General features: G+C 47.7%; 1 pseudogene; it reads right to left on the bottom strand.

Annotated features, from left to right (window-relative positions):
- Positions 1–18587: 18587 nt before the first annotated feature.
- LOC140222618 (uncharacterized) lies at positions 18588–21051 on the bottom strand (annotated as a pseudogene).
- Positions 21052–27039: the final 5988 nt, after the last annotated feature.

Below are 27039 nucleotides of genomic sequence, written 5' to 3'. Positions count from 1 at the left end.
TTTGCTCACGAGGCCCTAAAACTCCATCGCAGTACATCAGAAGTCCCTGGATCGGCAGATGAAGACCAACGGGTTCTTGACTCTGCCGATCAGATCCGGCGTCGGGCTATCACGGCTATCGATACCCTTCTGGGTAACCTGTAAAACACTGACTATCTTGTACGATTATTTACTATCTACTTTGACCGTCCTTCGCGACGCCCTTTCTATTTACTGCCTTCCTTATTTCCGATGGGACGTAGCCTTACCAAATTTCCACGCATCTTTTTCCTATAAATGCCGGCCTAAGCACTTCCTTCCAAATGTACCAGTTCGGCCTTTTCCATTTCCTTTCTTCTCTTGTTAGTGCGGTTTTCCGTCATGTCTTCGTCGGCCTCTTCTTCCTCTGTCAACCAGGTGAAATCTCTTTATCTCGATTTCCCTTTCTCCTTTTAGATCCTAGGAAGAAGATATCCCTTCTTATTCCTTTCTGTTTCAGCCTCAGCGTCTTAGCCCGGAGCTCATACGCGCCATTGAGCTCCTTCACTCCGAGGACCCATTGACGTCCGAAGATAAGGCGCTGATCCTGGCTCATCGTGACAAACTTCGAGACCACGCCACTGCGGAGGCTCGTGTGATCTTGGACTTCGTGGAGAGTGATAGTAGCCGACGATCTCCAACCGTCAGGAGCCATCGTGGTGACGAACTTCAAGACGACGTCATTACAGCGGCCCGTACGATCTTGAATTTTGTGGAGAGCAACGGTAGCCGACGCCCTCCCACCGACAGGAGTCATCCACTCCCTCCACGAGTCGTTCTCGAAGACGCGGCAGCAGGGACTTCGCGCCCGCCCATGGATCGGAGTCATCCCCTCCCTCGTCAAGTTGAAGCGGAGACTTCAATGAAGGCAATAGAGGAAGATTACCTTTGCATCATGAGCGAGTTGGAGCGGAACGGGAAGGCGCTCAAGAAGAAGAATAACTAGTTTTTTGTATTTTTTGTTCTAAGGGCGACTAATGTTTTGTCGGCCATGTAACCCATCGCCCGTACCGAATGAATGCAATCGGCCGATTTGGACGACTATGTGTTTGAACCGATTTGTATCGGCTATGTGTGATTGCATCACAGTTAATCCCTTATGCTCCGACCCATATGCTGGGATAGTATCTTTTTAAATACCTTCCGTTCAGAGCTCTAGTAAATTCCTCTCCTTCTATTGTTTCAAAAATGTAAGCATTTCCTGGAGCGCATCTGCCGATTTTATACGGCCCTTCCCAGGTAGGGGACCATTTTCCGAATTTAGGATCTTTCGACCCAATCGGCAATACTAACTTCCATACCAAGTCCCCGGGGAAGAATTGTTTGACTTTGACCTTCTTATCGTACCACCTGGCTACTCTCTTTTTATTTTCTTCAATGCTTATCAGAGCCCTCAATCGTTGGCCAGCCAAATCGTCAAGTTCCCTTTTCATAAGTGATGAGTAGTCATCGGCCGTTAACTGGTCCTGGAGCGAAATACGCCTCGATCCCGCCCTTGACTCCCATGGCAGTACTGCATCGTGACCGTACACCAACTGGTAGGGAGATAACTTGGTAGCCCCATGACAAGCCATCCTGTACGCCCATAAGGCCTCTGTCAAACATAGATGCCACTTCTTCGGTTGTTCCTCGATTTTTCTTTTGATCAATTTGATTATCCCTTTATTGGAGGATTCCGCCTGACCATTGGCTTGGGCGTAATACGGAGAAAAATTTAACAATTTGATTCCCATATCGGTTGTAAATTCCTCGAATTCCCCCGATGTGAATATTGTTCCTTGATCGGTTGTTATAGTCTGAGGGATACCGAATCGGTAAACGATGTGGTCCCTTACGAAGTCGGCCATGATAGCCGATGTCACGGCTCTTAACGGGATAGCCTCTACCCATTTGGTAAAGTAATCAGTAGCCACCAGAATAAATTTGTGCCCTTTGCTTGATGGTGGGTAAATTTGGCCGATAAGGTCTATTCCCCATCCCCTGAACGGCCATGGCTTAATGATGGGATTCATGGCCGATGCGGGTGCACGCTGGACATTTCCAAACTTTTGACACTCCTGACAGCCCTTATAATATTTGAAACAGTCTTCGAGGATCGTTGGCCAGTAGTACCCATTATTCCTGATCATCCACTTCATCTTATGTGCCGATTGGTGTGCTCCACATACCCCTTCATGGATTTCTCCCATTAGAGTCTTGGCCTCCTCTGTCCCAAGGCATTTGAGAAGAACTCTGTCGATCGTTCGGTAGAACAGGTCGTCTTCGAGTAGTACGTATTTAGTAGCATGAAAACGTACTCGTCGCTCCACCTTTTTAGACGGATCCTTTAGGTAGTCGGCGATTTCTTTGCGCCAGTCATCGGCCATGAGTTCTAGAGCCATAGCGCCTAGAATTGGCCGATACCTAGATGCGTGCTGGGCGAGTTTGTTGGCATCTTCGTTGCGGTCCCTTGGGATGTGCTCGATTACTGCCGATCTGAATTCTTTTAAGAGCTGTAAGCAATCTTCGTAATAAATTCTTAATACGTCATCTTTGCATTCGGACCTTCCGGTCAATTGATCCACAATAAGCATAGAGTCTCCGAAGACTTCAACGGAATCGGCCTTGATTTCCCTTAATAGTTGTAGGTCTTTTAATACAGCTCGGTACTTCGCTTGATTGTTAGTAGCGGCGGTTTCTATCGGCAGAGAAAAATCATAGCTTGCCCCCCGAGGCGATATGAGAACGATGCCGATTCCTGATCCAACCCCACATGATGACCCATCGAAATATAATGTCCAAGGTGCCGGCTCTACGAGGGCAATCTCCGGTCCGCAGTGCTGGGCGACGAAATCAGCCATGACTTGACCCTTGACGGCTTTTGCCGATTCATACCGCAGGTCAAACTCTGATAAAGCTAAGATCGATTTGCCGATTCGACCTTTCAAGATCAGCAGTGATAGCATGTATTTTACAACGTCGTCTTTGCACACGACCCCGCATTCTGCCGACAGTAGATAGTGCCTTAGTTTGGTGCATGAGAAGTAAAGACATAGGCACAAACGCTCCACCGGAGGATATATTGTTTCGGCATCCAGAAGTCTTCTACTGACATAATAAATTACCCGCTCCTTGCCTTCAAACTCCTGGACTAGAGCCGACCCAATAGCTTTTTCATCGGCTGATAAGTATAGTTTAAACGGCTTACCAGTTTGAGGAGGAACCAACACTGGTGGTGAGACCAAATATTGTTTGATATCTTCCAGTGCTTTGCGCTGCTCCTCTCCCCATATAAATTCCTGGTCAGGTTTCAGCTTCAACAGAGGTGTGAACGCCTGAATCCGCCTAGATAGATTGGATATGAATCTTCTGATGAAATTCACCTTGCCGATTAGAGACTGTAGTTCGGTTTTGTTCTGTGGGGCCACGACTTTGTTGATGGCCGCTATGGTCTTCCGATTGATTTCGATCCCCCGTTCGTGCACCATGAATCCTAAGAACTGTCCAGCGGATACGCCGAAAGCACATTTATTGGGGTTCATCTTAAGCCCATGTTTCTTGGTGCACTCTAGCACTTTTCGCAAATCGGCCAAATGCTCTTCGTGACCTTTGGACTTGACCACGACATCATCGATGTAGATCTCTACCAGAATGCCAATGAGTTTGTGAAATATGTAATTCATGGCTCTCTGATATGTAGAGCCAGCGTTCTTTAAGCCGAAAGTCATCACCACCCACTCGAACAAACCAAGGTGGCCTGGACATCTGAAGGCAGTTTTGGGTATATCCTCTTCGGCCATAAGTATTTGATTGTATCCAGCGTTTCCGTCCATGAAGCTAATGATTTTATGCCCCGCGGCAGCGTCGATCAGTACATCGGCCATTGGCATGGGGTAACCATCCATCGGTGTGGCCTGATTAAGATTCCTGAAATCAACGCAAACGCGTAGCTTTCCATTTTTCTTGTATACTGGTACGATGTTAGAAATCCACTCGGCATAACGACATTGCCGAATAAATTTCGCTTCGATTAGCCGAGTTATTTCAGCTTTTATGTCTGGTAGAATTTTAGGATTGCAGCGCCGTGCGGGTTGTTGGTACGGCCGATACCCTGGTTTTATGGGTAGTCGATGTTCAACAATGGATCGGTCTAAACCGGGCATCTCGTGATACTCCCAAGCAAAACAATCCTTAAATTCCTTTAACAAATTTGTCAATTTACACTTGTATTCTGGATCTAAATTTGCACTAATATAAGTCGGCCTTGGTTTAGTGCCATCGCCTAAGTCTATCATCTCCAATGAATCGGCCGACGTGAACCCATGCCCTAGCTTCCCATCTTCTCGGGCGAACTGATCCATCTACTCTGAGTCTTCGGAGCCGACTGCTCGGATCGGCTGTAGGCCAAAATCGGTGACCTTCAGGAAATCGGTCTCCCATACTCTGCCAGATATGCACCTAACGGTCTCGCAGCTCCACTGCTGCGTGTCGGCTGCCGCGATGCTGTACGCGGAATCGGCGTTGACCACCTCGATGTTATCGCCGACCCATTGCACGAGGCATTGATGCATTGTTGACGAGATGCAGCAGTTTGCGTGTATCCAGTCTCGGCCAAGTAGCATGTTGTAGGACCCCTTGCCATTAATAATAAACAAGGTGGTAGGAAGGGTCTTACTGCCGATGGTGAGGTCGACGCAGAGAGCACCGCGAGCGTTTGACACCTTACCCTCGAAGTCCTTGAGCATCATGTCTGTCTTGGTCAAGTCATCGTCGCTTTTCCCAAGTTTCCGGAGTACGGCGTACGGCATGATGTTGACTGCAGCTCCTCCGTCTACCATCAATCTAGTGAGGGGGCGGCCGTCAACATGCCCTTTAAGGAACAACGCCTTCATGTGTTGTCGTTCGTCATCTTCGGGCTTTTCGAACGTGGCCATCATTGGCTCCAAAGCCAACTGTGCTGTCTGTTCTTCTATTTCCGATACATCTTGTTGATCGTCGGGAGCCATGAATTCCATCGGCAAAATGAAAACCATGCCGATCTCGGCTGCCGATTCGTCACCCGCCGATTCGTCGTCCCCTTTACCGTTTCTTTTGGGGCGCCACACCCGAGGCTTTCCTTCCTTCTTGTCCGTCGCGCTTTCTTCTTCTTGCTGTTCCCATTGGCGGAGACGTTGGATTCTTCGTTTTTGGGACTTGGTCAATCCATCGGGACACCACCTGGGGTTTATTGGTCTTCCCCCTGACTTGGCGCGTTCCCACTCCGGTTCGCGTCCTAACGGGTTTTCATCTGTCACTCGAGCATCGGCCATCTCTTCGAGCCGGCTGTGAACGCTGGCCCTGTTTTCTGACCGGTCATGCCGATCAGTCCTGCCCCCCTGCCTATCATGGCGTCTATCTTCCGACCAATCATATCGGTCACTTCTGCCCCCCAGCCGATCACGCACGGGAGGGCGCTGGTCATCTTGGTTGCGCCAATTCCTGCTGATCGGTTCTGGCCTTCCGTCTCTGGAACGAGACCTGTTGAACAGCCGATTGCCACGATATGGACCGTTGCATTCTGGGCAAGTATCGGCCAAAGGTAGCCTGAGGTTGTTTTCCTAATAATGAATGAAGAACGGGCATCTCCAGTGCTCCTCGTGCCGACGCGTTGCTTCTTCCCGGGACCTTGAGCGTTCATGCTGACGTTGGTACTTCTGGAGCAGGAACTGGGAAGTAATGCGTGGCCCTTCTGATTCGCCATCGTCGTCCTCCATCCGCCGCTTCCCCTTGACATCTTCAGGCGTAGCTTGATTTCTGGGGTCGACGGCGCCACTCTTTTTGGCCGATTCGGATGTCAGCACTTTTGTTTGGAGTGAATTCTTCCCCGTATCAACCATGTTGGTGGGGAAGGGGTGTTGGTCAATCTTCATTGGCTTGGCCGATTTTGCCGGCACTTCAAATTTAAGTCTGCCTTGCTCAATGGCCGACTGTATCTGCTGCCTGAAGATCTTGCACTCATTGGTATCATGGGATGTGGCATTGTGCCACTTGCAATACTTCATCTTTTTTAGTTGCTCGGCAGAAGGTATTGTATGGTATGGCGAGAGTTTAATCTGCCCTTCCTGGAGGAGAAGATCGAAGATTTTATCGGCCTTAGTTGTGTCAAAACCGAACGCTTCCGGCTCCTTTTTGCCGAATAGGCATGATATCGGCTTCTTCCCCTTGATCCACTCCGCAAGTCCGACTTCAACATCTTCCTCATCCTCTATCTCTTCCAGGAACGCCACTTTCTTCTGGAAATTCCTCCGCGGATCGAAAGGACGTACCTCCTGTCTAGACAATCGGTGAACAATCTGGCTCAGACTCTCGAACTCTTGTGAAGCGTATCTTTCTTTGATGTGGGGCAGAAGGCCTTGAAAAGCTATATCGGCCAACTGCGCATCGGTCAGAGCCAGGGAGTAGCACTTGTTTTTGATTTCCCGAAACCTCTGTATATACAAGGATATCGGCTCATCACTCCTTTGCCTGAGGCTAGTCAAATCGGACAGCTTCATCTCATGCACCCCAGCGTACAAGTATTTGTGGAACTGTCTTTCTAAATAGGCCCATGTGATAATCGAGTTTGGCGGCAATGTCGTGAACCATTGAAAGGTCGAACCAGACAAAGATGATGAGAACAACCGTACCCGTAGGGCATCCTGTGTGGCTGCCTCTTCGCATTGGATGATGAATCTGTTCACATGCTCTACTATCGAAGTATCATCCATCCCCGAAAATTTAGTGAAGTCAGGAACTTTATACCGATGGGGGAACGGTAATAGATCATATGTAGACGGGTATGGTGTTCTGTAGGTATAAGTTTGCACTTTCGGCTTTAAGCCGAATTGTTCTTGCATTACCTCCGCAATACGTGCCGACCAATCTGGCTGTTACTGGTGAACTGTTGGCTGAGGTATTGGCACGTGCTGGTAAATCGGAGGCTGAATAAATGGAGGCTGATTGAAAGGTGGTATCTGAGTGTAAGCCGGCTGCGTAGTAAAAGCTGGCTGTTTGAATGGGCCACTCGTTTCATCATACAGCATGATCTCTGCTGTCTTGTTGACCTCCGGAGCGACAGGCTGGTATGGCGGCACGGTTGGCCGAATGGTAGCCTGGAAGGATGTCTGGAATGGAGGGTTCACTTGACTGGCCGATTGATTCTGACCGGCCGTGACTGAAGGTGCCCCCCAGGGTGATGGGTTAATTGGGCTAACTGGAGGGAATGGCGCAGAGGACAGTTGGATGGAGCCATATCCCATTGGAGTTGATGATGAGGAAGCACCTGAACTCCCGACAGAAAATTGGATCGGCTGCGAAGCCGAATTCGAATAATTCTGGTTTGGTGGAATTGGCTGAAAATATGTCGGTCCCCTGTATCCTTGAGGTATCCCCTCGGCGAAGGAGTTGACAACAGCATTGTGCACCATATTTGAAAGTACCGGTGACTGATCAATGAAGGCGTGATAAATAGACTGTTGAATCATATCGGACATTTTGTTCGAATCCTCAGAAATTGTGATCTGGCGGGGAGGAGGGAATGGAGTCTTCTTGATAGTCTCCCTGCTTCTGGAGCGATTGAAAGACTTTAGGCAAGCTTTCCGGAACTGTGCCGTATACTTGTCAAATTCTTCGTTCTGGTCGTCCTTCAGATCTGCTTCCGTCACCTCGATGACGTTATCTTCGGAGACTTCAGCAGCTTTCGACATGATGGCGGTTGTATTTGTCCCACCGGGCGTGCCAAAAGTGTGTTGGCGCTAGAAATCGGTCAACCGAATCCCAGCGACCGACACACGACCCAGGAGAATCTGCTTAGCTCCTGTTCGGGTGAATGCCCTGGTGCGGTTCGCGCGGCGTGCCAGCCAATCTGACCTGTTGATTGGCAAGGAAGAATACGTGTCAGGTCCAGAAATCACGATCGGCTAAATTTCCGATCTCGAGAGAGTTTATCAGCGTATCGGCCGATTTACTGTAATAAAGAAATCGGCTATAAGACAGCCTGATCTCTGTAGCCTTGTAAACAGGGAATTACTAAAGTAACCGATACAAAGCTATGATAACAACACTAGGAACAAATCTAATCGGCAATAGATGAATTTAATAACAGAAGGTAAATGAAGCCGAAAATACCAAATTCCTAGTTGGATAACTGGTGATAAAGACTAGAAAAACAGGTAAAACCTATGAATCTAGCAAATATCAATAACTAGTGAATAAATATAAACGAAACAACAGCGATACGCCCGAAGTTAAAGCTTAGATATTACTCGATAAACGGAACTTACAGAATCGGCCAAAGATCAAGATGATGCAGCCCTGCCAACCCGCAAGAACTCGTGAAAAGAGGAAAGTAATGGCGAAGTCGCCTGCTTGAAAGTAAGTACGAGGAAAAAGTAGCTTGTTGTATTGATTGGTTGATGATTACAGATTTACAAAGGTAGCTATTTATAGCCCCGTACAGATGATTTCTTAACTGACTAGAATTCTATCCCTAATTCAAACAGAAAATAAATATCTACAAGCACGATTCGTGCTAGGTTAGTTACTCCACGCTTCGTGGGCTGATTTCCACCTCATTCTTCTATTCCAAGCCCATACAGGCCCAATTAACCCATCCTCCTAATCGGTCGATTCCTCATCGGCAAAAGGCTACCGATTGGGACTCTGGTATATTCGACCCGAAACGAGACAGAAGTCACCGGCCGATCTCACACTGTAGCACCATTTGGCCGATTCCCAACTGTGCTCCTCCGATTCCCTCTCTTCTTGGCGCTGATTCTACTAGTGACGAAATCTGGCGTCAACAGGTCCACATATCTCCACAATCTCATAAGGGTCAATATAACAGGGAGCTAGCTTGTCTTTTACTCCAAACCGTTGTACTCCTTTGGTCGGGGAGACTCGAAGGTACACATGATCACCAAGGTCGAACTGCAGGGGTCTTCTCCGCCGGTGTGGCGGAACCACCTCGGATTAGCTTGATTAAGCAGAGTTAAGCCGCCTAACATGCGACACTCTTGCCTAACCCATGCTAATCCGAGGTGGTTCCGCCACAGCTGGTCGGAGTAACTCTTCTATCGAGATTGGGCAGCCTTGAGATTAGCTTGAATTACCTTTACTTGCTCTTCGGCTTCTGCCACCAAGTCAGGGCCATAGACCTGTCTTTCTCCTGGTTGGGACCAGTTCAAGGGTGTCCGGCATCTCCAGCCATACAGGGCTTCGAACGGTGCCATCTTCAAACTAGCCTGGTAGCTGTTATTGTAGGAGAATTCTGCTAAGGACAGGCACTTGTCCCAATTCTTGTCATAGTGGATGACACAAGCTCTTAACATGTCTTCGAGGATCTGATTGACTCTCTCAGTTTGGCCATCGGTTTGAGGATGATATGTTGAGCTTCGGATGAGCTTGGTGCCCATGGATGCTTGTAGTTGCTCCCAAAAGCGTACCACAAACTGAACTCCTCGATCAGAGACGATGGTCTTGGGTACACCGTGTAGGGAAACTATGCGGTCGAGGTACAACTCTGCATACTGCTTGACTGTGTAGGTGGTGCGAACAGGAAGGAAGTGTGCGGTCTTGGTCAAACGGTCCACTCTAACCCAGATGGAATCATATCGTTGTGATGTAAGGGGCAATTCAACTATGAAATCCATGCTGATGTCTTCCCATTTCCAAGAGGGAATAGGTAGCGGTTGCAGGGTACCTGCTACCTTTAAATGACTGGCCTTGACGCGTTGACAGGTGTCACATTCTGAAACATACCGGGCAATTTCCGGCTTCATTCCACTCCACCAAAAGGCTTGACGGAGATCATGGTACATCTTAGTGCTGCTAGGATGGATTGAGAACTTGGAGAGATGAGCTTCATCTAGGATTTGCTTCCTAAGGTTGGGGTCGGCGGGTACAACTAGTCGGTTTCCATAATGCACACCACCCGTTTTGTCCTGCCGGAATTGCTTATATCCCTCATCCTTTACTGAGATCTTCCCGATGATTCGTTGTATTTCCTTATCTCTTACTTGTGCTGACCGGATTTGGTCTTCCAAAACTGAGTCAAGGGTGATGTGAACAAGGGTTCCCTGAGAAATAATCTCCAACCCGAGTTTTCCCATTTCGTGACACAGAGTCTTGGTGAAAGCTGTTGACAACAAGCAGTTGCAATGGTGCTTGCGACTAAGGGCATCAGCTACCACATTGGCTTTGCCGGGATGATAGCGCACTTCCAATTCATAATCTTTTATCAGCTCCAACCATCTTCTTTGGCGCATGTTGAGGTCGGCCTGAGTGAAGATGTACTTGAGGCTCTTGTGGTCGGTGTAGATGTTGCAGTGGGTTCCCATTAGGTAGTGTCTCCATATCTTCAAGGCATGTATCACTGCCGCTAGCTCAAGGTCATGGGTTGGGTAGCTCAGCTCATGAGGTCGTAACGCCCGTGAGGCATAGGCAATGACTCGATTGTCTTGCATAAGAACACACCCAAGTTCAGTGCCAGAGGCGTCACAGTATACGTCATACGGCCTAGAGGGGTCGGGCTGAGCCAAAACTGGGGCTGTGGTCAGCAAGTGCTTCAGGGTCTTGAAGGCCTCTTCACACTTGTTGTCCCACACAAATTTGACCTCTTTCTTCAACAACTCGGTCATCGGCTTAGCTATCTTAGAGAAATCCGGTATGAAACGCCGATAGTAGCCGGCCAGTCCAAGGAAACTTCTGATCTGGTGCACTGAGGCAGGAGGCTTCCACTCCATGACTTCCTACACCTTACTGGGGTCAACGGCTATACCATCCTTGGAGATAGTGTGTCCCAAAAACTTAACACTATCTAACCAAAACTCACACTTGGAGAACTTGGCATAGAGTTGGTGATCTCTTAGCCGTCGGAGAACTACATGAAGATGGTCGGCATGTTCCTCTTCGTTCTTCGAGTACACTAGAATATCATCAATGAACAACACTACAAACTTGTCCAGCTCGGGCATGAATACCGAGTTCATGAGGTACATGAAATAGGCGAGTGCATTGGTGAGTCCAAAGGACATGACTAGGTACTCGTACAGTCCATATCTGGTAGAGAAAGCTGTCTTGGGTATGTCGCAGGGTCGGATCTTGATTTGGTGATAACCAGAACGAAGATCGATCTTGGAGAACACTTTTGCTCCGGCTAACTGATCAAACAAGACATCAATGCGGGGCAGTAGGTACTTGTTCTTAACGGTCACAACATTGAGGGGTCGATAATCCACACACATACGTAGACTGCCATCCTTCTTCTTCACAAACAGGGCAGGGCAACCCCAAGATGATGTACTGGGTCGGATGAAGCCTTTTTCCAACAGATCATGCAACTGGGTCTTCAGCTCGGCTAACTCAGCGGGTGGCATCCGATAGGGTCTCTTAGATATTGGGGCGGTGCTAGGGATCAACTCTATGGAAAACTCCACTTCTCTATCATGTGGCATACCCGGCAAGTCTTCCGGAAACACGTCAGGGTACTCACAGATAACAGGGAGGCTTTCTAGACGGGCTCCCGATAGGGGGTAGGCACAAGGAAGTGCAGACTCAGGATGGGTCAAGGATATGGTAGAACTGCCATGGAAGGGTGAACTGATGTAGAGGGATCGGGCTACTGTATCTAGAACCACATGATGTCGGGCCATCCAATCCATACCAAGGATGACATCTATGCCTTCTAGGTCAAAGATGATAAGGTTTTCCTTGAAGAGGGTGGGGCCTAGCTGGAGAGGTACAAGAGTAACAATCTGATCCGATGTTACCCTTCCTCCAGGAGTGACGATCACATAAGGTTCCTTAGTGTGACCGACATCCAGCTCACACCTTTTCCTAGCCTTACTCCTGATAAAGCTATGAGAGGCTCCCGAATCAAACAACACGACAACAGCTTGATTTAAAACAAGGAAAGTACCCGTCATTAGTGGCGCACCTTCGGGGAGCTTAGTCAAGCTGGTGTAGTTGAGTTGGCCTTGTCGGACTTGCACCTTGGGCCTTCTTCCTCTGGCTGCCATGGGGTTCTGACCTTGCTGTTGATTCTTGTTCCTGGGGCAGTCCTTTGCAAAATGTCCTTCGTTGCCGCAGGTAAAACAACGGCTACTAGCTGCTGGGCGGGGTGGTGTTGGCAGGGTCGGCCGGGGCACCTGCGGTTGGAAGCCTGGAAAACGAGGCGCTATTACTGGCGGGGGTCGGGCAATCCACCTTCCTGACTGCTGGGGTCAGCCAGGGGCTTGTGGAGGAACCATCCGGAACCTTCGAGTCGGCGGATTCGGAAATGCCACAGAGGCTTTCCTCTTCTGGTCGGCCTTGAGAGCTTGCATGCAATCCTCCTGAGAGATGGCCAGATTGACCAACTCATTGTAGGTGTCCACCTTGATGGGGTTCAACCTTTCCCTGAGCTCCAAGCTCAGTCCTCGGCGGAATCTGTCCCGCTTCTTCTCGTCCGTGTCCGCATGGTAGCCGGCATAACAGCACAGGTCGTTGAAAGCTTGAGCGTAGTGCAGCACATCTCGGGTTCCTTGGGTGAGGGCCAGAAACTCGTTGAGCTTGCGCTCCAAGAGACCTTCTGGAATGTGCTGCGCCTTGAACGCCGTCTTGAACTCATTCCAACTGACCACATGGCCAGCCGGCAGCATGGCATGGTAGTGATCCCACCAAAGCCGTGCGGAGCCACGCAGCTGTTGAGCTGCAAACCGAGCCTTGTTGTTGTCGGGGCATGGGGCGGTGAGAAGCTCAAACTTGGATTCGATCGTACGAACCCAAGCGTCGGCATCGAGCGGTTCTTGTGTCTTTTGGAACAAAGGGGGCTGTGTCCCCAGAAAGTCCTCATACCGAGCGATATGCGGCTGCTGCTGAGCTCTTCCACCATGTGGCTGTTGTTGTTGCCCTTGTACCAGATGCCTTAGCAGCTCAGTTTGAGTTGCTAGGATTGCCTCCAGTGGTGATGAGGGCGGGGGCGGGGGAAGATCCGGTCGCGGTTCGCTACTGCCGGGCACAGAACAAGACCTGGTGCGGTGCGCCATCTGCAAGAGTTAACGCTCCATTAATTTCATAACCTTAGATGTACTCCAACAAATGGATCGCATAATTTAAATTCTCCAATGCAACTCTTGCCAATGGTGCAACACACGTCCTCATAGGGAAAACACACTTTTCTCATTCTCAGCGTAGATAACATCTATCTTGACCTGGTACTCAACTTCAGGCGAAACATGTCATATACAGACTCCTATGATCTAACTCGAGCCAAGGGGTCGGGCTAGGCGATCCTTCCGAGAAAAAGGGGTCGGCAACGATCCATACTTAAAAAGGGTCGGACGAGGCGGAAACTGCATCAAGGGTCGGCGCACTCGGCCTCACAAACTGGGGTCGGCCAACTGAACAGGCTCCCCGAAAACAGCATATGGTCATGGCGCAACTCACTTAGCTTAGCATCCAACACTGTGCAAGGATTAAAGGCCAGACACCAGAATTGACTTTATATACAACGGTGTTCCAAACACAGGGAGTACTCGACTCTAGGCTAACCTATTACAACCTTTCCAAAATTTAGGCTGCCGAGGAGTACAACAAAAGAATGATTCCCTGAGAATCCTCAACCTACAAATGGACACTATGAGTAGGAGAAGGGGCGCCATCTTCCTCGATATCCATGCTGGACGCTCCTTCGTCTTCCTCAGGGTCCTCTTGAGCTTCGAGCTGCATGTTGAGGGCATGCATATCATCGAGCTCAGCTTGATGCTCCTCCAAATGGGCATTGGCAACTGCCAACTCCATTTCCATCTCCATCTTCTCCTCCAATAGCTCTATCATGCCGTCGACTAGGTCGGCGACTTCTCCCTCAAGCTCGGAGATCCGGTCTTGCATGTCGTGGATCTGGATACCCCGTTGAATAAGCTGGTAGGTTTGGCCTACCATATCTCTCCGTGCCGATTGGAGGTACCCGTGAGCATCCGCTGCTGTCCGGGCGAAGAGGGTCATGGCTCTCCCTTGAAGCTCTATCAGCCGGTAAAGAGCTGCCATGCACCTGATATTGGTGGAGATGGTGACCATGGCGCATGTGGTGGCTAGCACCTCAATGTTCCCGACGCGGTCAAGCCATGCTGGGTCCAGCCGGTTCCTGACAGGGAAAAGGCCGATCGGGTCGAGCGTGATCTCCAAGGGATGCAGCTGGCAGAACTGGGTGAGAAGCTGGAGGGCGGCAGACTCCCATGTGTCCTCAGGAGCAAGGCCATAGGCTATTATGCCGAAAGAGGGCCAGTCAGGCCGCACAGGGGGAGGAGGTACCACCGCCTACACTTGGCACGTCTGGATACCCTGCTCCAGATATAGCCGTCCGGCGTACAAGGGTGGGGACTGGTACCCAAACCACTTCAACGTGTCCCACAGAATCGCGGGAAATCCCTCGAAATGCAGACATGTCGACTGGAAAGTACCATCCGCTCCAAAAAGAACATGCCCGGGAATAGCCATCTGGAACCAAGAAACCGAAACCACGTGAGATAGACTCCAAGGGTCAGATCAGGGGTCAGACAGAGAAGCATTCGGTTGTAACCGAGGGCAACTGAAAGAAACTAGAAATCCTTAGATCCAAAAAGAACTCTCCCGAACAAGGTTGCTGTTGAGAAGGAAACCTTACAACTTTCCTGGTTATGACGCATGCACGGCCTACCTTACACTTAACCAAAAACAACTGCCCGAAACTTTGGGTCTTACGTGGTCAGTGCCGGTGACAAGGCAACAATTACGTCTCTCCCTATAATAACTAGTCGGTTCTACAATGTCTCCTAAACGAACGCGGTTAGCGTACCTGCAGAAAACACCAACACACGAACCTTTCATGCCAGCACCCACGAAAGCGTTCCCAAACATTACCGCTCACTATAGGAACGGCACCCATGCATTTAAGGCTGCATGGACAGCACTCAACCGTGGAAATAGGTTCCCTTTGAATGAAACCATATAACCCTTCGCATTCTCGTGATGTAGAATCAGCACACGTATGACAAACGTGGCGAACCAACCGTGCTGATAGGTTCGTTGGAATCGAACCGTACCAACCTTCGTATGGAGTACATACGGAACCTGCGCACGTGTGATAGACGTGGGTGAAAACAACCACGAGGATAGGGTCCTTTGAATAGAACTCCCTATCAACCTTCGCATGCTCGTGATGCGGAACTCGGCACACGTATGATAGACGTGGCGAGGTGCTGGAGGGTTAGCAGGATAACCAAATAATTATTAGTCACCTAAAACAACCCCAAAATCCCCTAGGGCCTCTCGCACTAAAGCCATCCTTAACGATCGTACAAGATTTTTCAAAAGTCTCTTGCAACTTTTATCTTTTCAAAGAAGTGTTTAGGGCTTGTTGTTTTCTCTGTACTGCTAAACCAGCTCTGGTACCAGCTGTGGCGGATCCACTTCGGATTAGCTTGATTAAACAGGGTTAAGCCGCCTAACATGCGACACTCTTGCCTAAACCAAGTTAACACGAAGTGCCGTCGGATTTCCTCCGATTAACCACTTGAACAGGATCGAGTTAGCAACCTCACACGAAGGTGAGTGGTTCGAGAGAATACAACGAGTCCACTGAGTTAGGCAAATTTACCCATTTAGTTTGGCCATAAAAACCAACATCGAAGTTTTACAGGGTTCAAAGAAACAACAGAGGTAAACACTAGCGGAAGCAATCGTCGGGTCGGATGTCCAGGTGAGGCTAGCCGGAACATCACTGATTCCTCTCCTCGCCATCCGAGGAAGGATCCCACTCGACCGTCCAGCCTGGCGGGAGCTGGGGCGGCCAAGCGCTAGCCAGAGAAGGGTCGGGAGCAACAACTTCACCTGAAAAACAGGAGCCACAACAAGGCTGAGCTACTAAGCTCAACAAGACTTAACCGATAGGAGTAAAACTACTCCTCCTTCTAGACATGCAGGGCTTTTTGGCTGAGGGGTTTGTTTGCCAAAAGCACTAAGGAAAACCCTATTTTCAAGTTTTAGCTCCGGTTCTAGGTTCATTTACCAGCCTAGGTTTGCAACCTATCCGAAGCAATCACAGAGCCAAACAAGATGTGTAAGTATATCAACCAACATGTCATCATCAGATTCCTCATTTACTCAGGGTGACATAGCGATCAAGCAATCTCAAACTGTGAGAGGCAGACGAATCGATTCGAGTTCTTTAACCATGCATGGTGAACCTAACCTCACGACATCCGCGCACCCGGAGGTCGCTTCCTGTGTCGGCCTTCCCCATCAATCCCCTAACCCGTGTCGGGCCCATTTCCTTTGGTGCAAGGTTCCACAGACCCGGCCTCTACCGTTCTGTGACCACGCTTGCCACCACGTGCAACAACTAGCAGGGGAACTCCGTTCCAAGAACAATGGGGCGACCGCTCATGTCTAGGTTCAATCAGGTACTAGGCTTCCTCATCCCATACTAAGTATGAGGCTAGTACATTCAAACACTTGATCACGAACACCACCACTGTCGGGCCTTAGCAAGATTTCATAGACAGACGGGGCGACCATCCATCCACCAAAGAGTTACCAAAACCCTGCCCCGTCCATCGTCCTTATGGTTATAACAGAAAGGTAGATATGCAACTCCTACAACTCACGAGTGACAGGAAATCACTCGGCTTTTACCGTCTTCTAGTTAAGCAAGGCAGCTACTCGGTCCAACAGCTAGTGCTCAGATCATGGGGATAACTAAGTCATGCATCTAGGGTTTCAAACAACTCCTATACGTAAATGCACAAGCATGTTACAGAAGGCATGCGCAAGTTTGGTAAAACACGCAGGGTTTTTATGCAACCGGGGCTTGCCTTCGAGCAAAGAGGAAGGAAACTGCTCGACTTCGGGGGCGACTTCGGCTTCAGCGGGCAGGAGCTCAGCTATAGCTTCGTCTTCTGGCGCCGGGTGTAGCTCGTAGAAGCCGTCGGCGAGGTACAGCTCTACACGAATGCAATGCAAAAGTTAGCATAGACGGTTATTTCAATAGCAACACTGGCTCGCCTGAGCCCAAAAACTCGCGACAAGGAGTAGGAGGGTAGGGAGGTTCAAGAGAGCTGGTGATGATCAAGAGGCAAGGGTCGGAAAGGAGCTTATGATCTAATCCTTGAACGGGAGGATGTGGTATACTAGGAATCCTCAGACACAAGCGCTGAAGGGTTCCTAGATTTTACACATACACCCTCGGATTGAAGAAAAGATCACAGCCAAACCCTCGGGCGAGGCGGATAAGGGTCGGCGGAACAGATAGGGTCGGGCGAGACGGAACCGGGGTCGGACGGATAGGAGGGGTCGGGCGAAGCGGACTGGGGTCGGCAACTTACCTTCTTCCTGAAAGGAAAGCTTGGGGTCGGAAAGAGGCAGACATGGGCGGAGGGACTAAAGCTTTGAACAACGGCTAAGACCGGAAATGCTACGGCGGCGGCGGTGCTTCTTGCAGATCACAAGAGAGCTTTTACGCAGCACGGAGGAGCAAGCGGCTGGGTGACTTGGAGAAAACTGAGGGAGAAGCTGAGAGAAGAGTTCCTCCAGAACTTGGTGTGTGGCGCTAGGAGCTTGAGCAGGGAGCGAGAGAATGGCTGAAGGCAACAATGGCGGAGGGAACTCCGGCGGCTGGTGGATTCCTTTTATAGCTGCTGGAACGGGGAAAGGAAGCGGCGCAGGAGAGAGAGAAGGGGAGCGGCGTGAAGGCCGGGGAGAAGCAATGGAGTGCTCTGCCGAGGCGGCGATTGAGCGAAGAGGGCGGTGGTGCAGGACTCCGGGGGTGATGCCAGCGGTCATTGGACTCTGCCGTCAGGGCGGCGCAGGAGCGGTTATGCCGGTGGTTGAGATTTGGCGGAGGCGGGCGTCGCCGTGCGGAAGATTTGATAGAAGCGACCGGTTTAATGGCGCTAGAATCGAGGGCGCACAGGTGAGAAGACAGGCAGCCGTGGGTGCGCGGGCGAGCGCGGAGCAACAGATTGTCGGGCGGCTTCTGACAGGGCGGGGAAAGGAGCTGTCGCTGCCGTGGTCGGGGTTGGCGATGGAGGAATCGTCGTGTAGCGGAGACCAGGCGGCGCGACTGTGGTCGAAGTGACGGAAAAGACGGGCGACATCGGGCTCTGGGGCCGGGATCTGGCGGCATGATGATGGGCGCGGGAGGCGAGGCTCTGCAGAAAGGTTGCAGAGGGGCTTCCGCTGCCATTGGGGAAGGGGGCGTGAGAATCCACTCGGTCGCTAGCTAGAGACAAAACTGAGCGACGGTGTCGGAGAAGACGAGCCACACGGCAGGGAGACTCTGAAGCGGGCATGCAACTCGAGTGCGCCTGTCACGGAGGATCTGGGGGAAAGATCTCGCGGTCCACCGGGCGGATAGAACGGACGTTTGAGGAAGGCTTAGAAGGATCCGACGGTGGGCTGAGCTCGCCGGGGTTGGGATCGGAGCGAAGCGGGAAGGGGTCGGGTCTCAAGGGTCGGGATCGGGCTGAAGGCTGAGCACTCAGGCGCGGTAAAGCAAGATAGATGACTACGATCAAGGGTTAGGATTAAGATTAACTTGGGAGATTAGGGGTCGGTCGTCACAGCTTGTCTCGTACAGCTGATAATGCATATAGGTCATCAGAGTCCTCTCCTTCAGGCATCTTTTCAATCTGTACAACAAAAGCATGGCTAATATAAGTTTGTTCTAAAAAAGCAGAAAACTTACATACGATTTAAACCATCAAGAAAATTCTTTCTGAATTCTACGATCAATAACGTGGTCCAACACACCTTCCGCTTCTAACTGATCCCTGTATAACCTGCAAAAACACATCCATCTGAAAATTAGACCGAAATAATTGTAGTACAATCATTGCATGATAGATTATGTACACGATATATGGATCAACCTCTTCGCAAAGCACATACCAAAGCAACTTGTCTTAATTCAAATCAAAGAACGTAGTCTTCGCTGCTCCAATTATGTCAACATTTTGCTGGAAACAAGATAAATTGCCTTCTCGTAGCAAATCAACATTCTCTCTGTTCCTGCCCTCCTGATTGAATCGTGTGCCAACATCATCATCCGCAAAGTACCTTGAGCAAAATCTCAAGGCCTCATTAGCAACATATGCTTCTGCAATGGATCCTTCAGGCCTAGCCATGTTTCTCACAGAACGCTTCAATGTGCATAGCCTTCTTTGGACAGGATACATCCATCCATATTGTATTAAGACTCTTAGGATTGCTTCCTCAAGCAAATGGACAGCCAACTGCACCATAACATCATAGAAGGCAGGAGGGGAAAATTTTCTCAAGCTTGCACAAAATTATTGGGATGTCTGTTTTTAGTCTATTCAAAACATCTAACTTTAGAGTTTTGCAACATAGTTGCCGAAAGAAGTTTCCTAATTCCAAAACAGCTGAGTATGTCTCTTTATCGTTTAAAGCTCGAAGGGAAGTAGGCAAAATCTTTTGGAGTAGGATACGACAATCATGAGTTTTCAGTCTTTGGAGTTTGCATTCATCAACGGCAATACATCTTGATAAGTTAGAAGCATATCCATCTGGGAACTTCACATGACTTATAAAATCAAAGGACGCCTTCTGTTTCTTTTTATCTATTGTATATGGAGCTTCTGGCATTTTGCATGACTCCCCTTCCGTAGTATTCAGCATGTGTAGATGTGGTCTAATGCCCATCTCTTCCAAATCAACCCTAGCATTGATCGTGTCCTTTGTCTTCCTAACAATTTTAAGCAAGGTTCCAATAAGATTTTCACATATGTTTTTCTCAATATGCATGACATCAAGATTATGTGGCAGCTTTAGAGTTGTCCAATACGACAAGTCAAACAAACAAACCCTTCGGCTCCAACACTATTCGGGTTCTCGCTTCCTTTTCTGACCTTGAGGAGGCTTTCCTGGTTAACATCTTTAACCTTCTCCATTTGCTATTGAAGCTCCTCAGGAGTAAATTGCTCTGGCCTCTCTCGGCTTTCAGTATTACCATCAAACTCTTCTTTCTTTCTTCTCCATGGATGATCAGTTGGAAGGAAACAACGACGGCAAATATAACATAACTTGTTCTTCAATCTCCTTGAGCGAGGATCCTTTTCACAACACACATAGGCATAATAACCTTTCGTGACTCACCCCGCCAATGTGCTTAGTGCTGGATAATCATGTGTATGCACCAAATAACCGTAGCATGCAGTTTAAAGGATTGTTGACTACAAGCATCGTATGCATCGACACCCTTCCAAAGGTCCAATAGCTCATCTATGAGAGGTTGCATGAAGACATTAAAATCCTTTGATGGAGAACTTGGCCCAGTGATCAATAATGCCATCATGAAGTTTGATTCTTCCATGCATACCCATGGTGGCATGTTATATGGCACAACAAATACTGGCCACATACTATATGAGTTGGTCATGTTGCCAAATGGATTGAAACCATTGGTTGCAAGGTCAAGTCTAATGTTCCTAGCATCTTTTGCAAATTTTGACCAATTTTTATTGATGTCTTTCCATGCCTCACCATCATTTGGATGGCTAATCTCATTGTCCATCGGTTGTCGCTTCAACTTGTGCCATTGTGCAACCTTTACAGTTTTTGATGAAAGAAGCATCATCTTCAGCCTTGAAACCAGCGGAAAATGCCTCAATACCTTCTGAGGAATGCGCTTCTTGTTGTCTGCATCTTTCCATCTTGAATCCGCTTCACGACACATTGGGCACACATCATGTTCGGCTAGCGTCTTGCGAAACAATACACAATCATTGTGTCATTGTAAGATGTCAGAACACATGCTCCTAGGAAAGCAAGGGATACCACGTTCGGAATAGCATTGAATGCGACATTGCTGATCTGATAGAAAGACCTGATATGATGTAACTTCACAACAAATGTAAATTGTGTATATTTAGATCTTGGTGACACCTTATGGTTTATATGTTCCTTTATAAATTCTAACATTTTCCCTCCAAGCTCTTTAGCGTGGCACATGTCGGCTATCATTTCAGGAAGTCCATCTTCAGTGCCTTCATCCTCCTCCATACCCGATATGTGTTCGTTTTCCTGAACCATTTCCTGATCACCATCATCCTGCAGAACTCCATTATCCACAACCCCCTGATCCAGCAGAATTGCAATTTCCTCAACCCCATCATCCTGCAGAATTGTATTTTACTGAACCCCATTATCCTGCAGATTTGCAATTTCCTGAACCCTATCCTCGAATGTTTCTCCATGATGGATCCACCTAGTGTAGGTGCTTGCCATTCCATTCAAAAGTAAGTGAAGGTTCACCTCATCTTTAGTACATCTAGACTAATTCAGGCATCCGCGACACGGGCATAGTATTTTTTCATTGTTGGAGTATCTACTCTTAACAAATTCCATGAAATCATTGACCCCTTCCTCATGCTCGGGGGTAAATAGTTGACAACTGGGTATCCAACGTCTATCCATCTAGGAAATGTTGGTGAATTCAATTCAAAATTACTAACTAGATTGAAAGAGCTTAATGTGAAATGAAATTTTGTTGAACTCAACTCAAAATTGCTAACTAGATTGACGCGGCACAGCAGGAAGCACCAGATTTGTGCTGCCGTAGGGCTGAGCTGCCACGGGGAAGCGCAGATCACCGCTGGAGAGCTCCGTCCTGGCCGCCTTGTCTCTATTCTTCTTTTTTCCAATCGTGGGACGGCAGCAATGGGTAAACTATTTTTTGGCTACAACGCGGGCTTTTTTGCCACCAAATATCGCACTCACCTGAAACTTACCTTACATGTGGGACCCAGTTGCTTGTAAAGACTTCCCATTCAATTGATAACCGGTTCGACCCATAGGAGGAGCACGTTTCCCATTTTATTTTACCACCCTATTTAACAGCTTAAACTTACATGTGGGACCCTCGTTGGTTTATATCGTTTTTGGAGAGCTTATATCATCACAAAACCACCATGTAACAGCGAGTGACGATTTCTTTTTAGCTGCAGTGGAAACTTTTATGACGTTCCGTAACTTTTTCACTAAATTTGCTCAGATGTCAAACTTTATGACGTTTTCAGCTAGAAACGTCATATATCTATGACGAGAACAAATGTGTCATAAAATTTTCATTATAGATCAACACATTTCTTGTAGTGAAAATAAAGCTCCATGTTGTTTTATAACCTCTCTCTCCAAAGTTATCCTTGCAAAAGAGACTTGAGCTATGCAAAAAGAAATAAAGTACATGCTCATGAAAGCATGATGAAAAAAAAGAAGGAAACAGAAAAGATAGCCCATGTCTCCAAAAAAAAGACAGCAAAGGAGAGAATGGATCATACAAAAAGGAGTCCATATACCATCCACCATCCACACACATGCACATCTTGTTCAGGTTGTATGATTTGCTTCTCCAAAGGATCTGGTCTTTGACTTAGCAATACATGAGGAACATGTATGCCTTCATTTTTCCCTACCTATAGCTCCACATATAAGCCTATTAGGAGTACGTTGTGAAAGAAAGGCAATCCTATGCCTTGGTGAGGAATCATACACATTAAGCGATCCGTGAGTATCATTTGAGTAAGTTTCATTTCTATTGAAAAACTTTGCAAAACCTCCGAATTGACAGCTGATCAAAGGATGAGTGAATGGTGCTCTATAAAACCGTTCTATATCTCAACCACCCAAGACAAGGTGAAGCTACATGCCCCACAGAAGTAAGGTAAGAGGTAAGATCAATGCCAAATTATTCAATTCTTGGTGGAATATTTTGTTGTAGGCTTGGTATAAGTTAGGAATACAACATAGTAGCAACTCTTGATCAACCAAATTAAGTCTTAGCATTTGCTTGAGACAAGCAAAGGGCTAGCTTGGGGGAGTTGTTGACGGTCGTTAAGTACCAAATATGAGCGTCAATATACTCAAGAATAAAGGAGGATTGGCATTTCTTACACGCATATTTGCTTTCAATAATGTAGTTCCAATTGTCCTTTGAGAATATTTGGTTGCAGGTGAAATAACAGAAAAGTATGGAGAAAGTACCCTCAATGGATCCAAGAAACACACTTCTGACCAATGGGAGGTTGCCACATGTGCATCCCATCGATTGAAGGGTCCACAAACTACCACAACCACCTCAATCCATCGGATAACACACACAACCGCCATTGGGACCCACCAAGTACTCACCCAAAGAAAGATGGTTGCAAGGAGGGCCCATAGGGGGTCGACCAAAACCAGGGGTCCGGCCGAACCGCCTTTGCCTCCCCTCTTCTCCAGCTTCCACATGGCGACAATTTAGGTCGGTTAAGGGATATTCCCTGAAGATTCCCTCACATAACCACCTCTTGTAGCCTATAAATATGAGGGGAGGGGCTCCATTTAGGACACACACCACAAGTTGAATCACTCTCTCCATCTTATTTTCTAAGTTAGTGGAGTTAGGCTAGAGTAGCTCTCCTTCAGGTTCCAGGTCTCCGTGGAGTCTAGGGTATGGCTCTTGTATCTTTTATTCCTAGGTTGACTTTATTCTATTCAAAGTATACGTCTTCTATATATAGTGTTGTGCTTGGTTCTTCTATGCATGAGTTGGTTATATACCCTTGCTATAGTGATATGCTAGTCTTATACACTCGTATGCTAGTCGTATACCCTTGCTATCGTAGTATAGGCTCATAGACTCTCATGTGTGCTTATATACCTTGCTACATGTTATACCTTGTGTGCATACATATCATGTATAGGCTAGTTGATCCATGCTACGGCATCGATTCAGTGGCCATTTCCATGGTGGCTTTAGCCATTGTCACCATAGCCAGGATGGTTGGAGTGTTGTTAACAATGCAAGCATGGTGCTTGTATTGCTTAGCTTCATTGGATATGAGTTTGCCCCCACGGATTGCTAGGGGTAGGCGTTTGGTGGTGATAGCCCTATCCGTCCTTTGTAATCCCCCATGTTCGAGTATGCTGTAGGAATTCGTAAATTAGCAGTAAATACGCCAGTAGACCAGTAGGTTACTATCTCCCCATGTGTGCTTAGGGGCTAGGCCTGGTCCCTATACAATGTGTATGTATGTTATGCTTATATGATCTGTGCAGTATATAGGAAGTACATATGAACCTATAGCTAACTCTTAGTCCTTCTCCCTAGCTTTGTAGTCTTGAGATGATTGCTCTGTGTGTGTCACACTACTCTATGTATCATTATCTTACCCCTACCTTGAGTATTGTCTGTATCTATCTTATGGTATACTCATATGCATAGTAAACTCTTTTGACCTACCCGCATTCCTTTGGAACATACACTATCCTTGGGAATACTCTTCGGTGAAATTCTACAACGGTATATCCATGCGCTTGCGGATTTATCCGTGATCGTTAAATATACCAACATGGTGATACAAGGGTCTTCTTTTTCTTTTTCTCAGTAGCTTGGATGGCAGCTTGCATTTGCTCGTAGAAGTTTTGAGCAAGTTAGAAACTCGGAGGGCATCAGCTCCCAGAAATGGTTCTAAAGTAGGAGGACCATAGGCAATCGGCTTGCCGCTCAAACTTACAAGAGGGGCATCAGCTTCATTTTCCTGAAAGGACGTGGAATGTTATAATAGATCAAAAGAAAGGAAGCCAAATGAAGTAATGTAGGAAGAAATTACCTCTCCATCGGATGTTGTGTAGTTAGGATAAAGTCTTTTGCAATAGTGTGCTACTATGCGGTTCATCAGATGGCTCTTCCATTCATTCCACCATTGCTCAAAAGATTCAGATCATACTTTAGTACCACTCCAATCTGGCAGGTCGAATGAGGGCACTGCTGAAGTCAGGGCTATTAGACTTTCATATTATGAGTTGGTGGTGACCATGTCCCTTGCCTTCACTATGCCAACAAAAAATAGGCTGATTGGAACCTGACCAAATCCCATCTGATAGGGAAATACCGAAGGATGATAGAACTCATAAAAAGGATTATGAGATCGGCCGTTGGCAAAGCTAGTTGGGAGAATGCAAGGAGCTACAGCTGATTTGGAAGCCAATGTGAGTGACTCTGATGGGCTGATTTTTGGAAAGGTAGGATTCAACTGGTGGGTAAGTTAATATGCACCATGTTATGTCATCCTCTTTGAAACCACAATAAAAGAGTATGAAGAATTGTTGTGATGTCTCTGGTGCCAATAGAGAGCAACCTGTGACACTTGATGATGCCTCTCCATAAGACTCACATTGGCGCCGAGATTCTTCTTCTCCTTCAGCGAAATTATCAGGGAAACTGCAGGAAGAAAGGTTTATTCCTTGATCCCTGACCATATAAACGGTGAGCCAGAGTGAAATGAACCACCATGGCCCGTCGGCACCTATAGCTTCACCAGCTCGCAGCTTGGTTGCTGTCCGGTGCATCAAACGGTATACGAATCCAAGCAAGAATTTTCCAAGGGGGAGTTTATTGCCTTGAGACAATTGTTCGGTGAATACCAGCATATTTTCCATTGGGCTTGCAATGGATCCACAAAAGACAATTTTTTCTAGCCACATGTTCAGGAAAAGGGCATGCTCTTCATCAGTGAGTAAGCCGGATGCTTTGCTGTAAGAAGCAATATATCTAGACCATCCATTCATATTCTTTGATTTGACCATATAAGAAGGTTTAGTCCTCAGGATGAAAGGGTCAATTGGGGTAGAGACATCTAGGCCTGTTAGCATAAAGACATCAAGTAGGCTTGGAGACAATGGGCCGTGGTTGAATAAAAATGCATTTAGGGCATCAGACAAAAAATATGTGGAGGCTACTAACAGTGTCTCATTCTTTTCCATTTCGGCCAAGGAGAGTCTGATGCAATGGCCAATTTTGGAGTCCTCCCAATTCTTGTCCTTTTCGGCTACCACATGAAGATACCTGGATCTCCAGCCAGACATGCACTTCTTGATCAGATTGTTTGTCTTGCAGCTCCTCGGATCCATTCTTTGACTTTGCAAAAATATAGGATGCAAGTATGCCTCATTTCATATCCTACCCAAAACCCCACAAAAAGCCTTTTTAGTAGTAGGATGAAAAGAGGCAAACTCATGCCTTGGTGAGGACCATACACCTTGAGCGATCGAGAGCATCATATAAGGAACTCGTTTTCTTTTCAAAAACTTAGCAAAAACCTCCAAAAAGAAAGTTGAACAAGGAGTAAGTGAATGGTGACTTTATATAACCGTACTATCTTGCAACCACCCAAGACAAGGAAAAAGCCAAAAGCCCCATGGGACTAACATAAAAGGGTGGACAATGCCAACTTATTCAATTCAAGGAAGAATCCTTTGTGGTACACATGGTACCTGGATGAAAGAAGGCATTGTAGCAACTCCTGATCAACAACCTAAGTCTTAGCTTTTGCTTGGGATGAGCAAAGGGAAAGCTTGGGGGAGTTTGTTGACGGTCCTTACGACAGAAATCCGACCATCACACTACTCAAAGAATAAAGGAAAACTAGCATTCCTTACTCGCATATTTGTTATCAATAACCTAGTTCCACATGTATTGGCAAATAAGTAATTTCAGGAATACAAGTCTATACAAGAGAGGAAACGTGTGCAAACGCGGACAAAACACACAGAAGAAGTAACGCGTACACAATGGTTAAGAAGGCCCACATGTCAGAGCAAATCAGCCCAATCCAGCATGGGTCCACAAGGATCAACAGCAAGAATCAAAGGACGACTCACCAGGCAAAGGCAGTGGAGAACTGGCCCAGCTAAGGGTCAGCCAAACCCCAGGTTCGGCCGAACTTGGATAGGAGGTTCCCACCCTTATCTTCCACGTAGCGGTCGCTTGTTGACTTAATATGGCGGAGGGAGAAGATTCCCCGTAGATACCTCCCGGGAACTGGCCTCAACCACCTATAAAAGGAGGAGACCCCCCTCTCACACACGACACTTGAAGCCTCTCTCCCTCTCTCTCTCTCTTGCTACTCTTGTAAGGCTAGTGGAGCTAGGCTAGAGCTGAACTTCTAGTAGTGCTAAGCTAGTCTTCGGATCTGTTGGGGATGTAACCTCCGGCTCTCGGTATGGCTT

The sequence above is a fragment of the Setaria viridis genome, chromosome 4, assembly GCF_005286985.2.
Source record: "Setaria viridis chromosome 4, Setaria_viridis_v4.0, whole genome shotgun sequence".
Lineage (NCBI taxonomy): Eukaryota > Viridiplantae > Streptophyta > Magnoliopsida > Poales > Poaceae > Setaria > Setaria viridis.
This window is presented reverse-complemented; position numbering and strand designations above follow the sequence as displayed.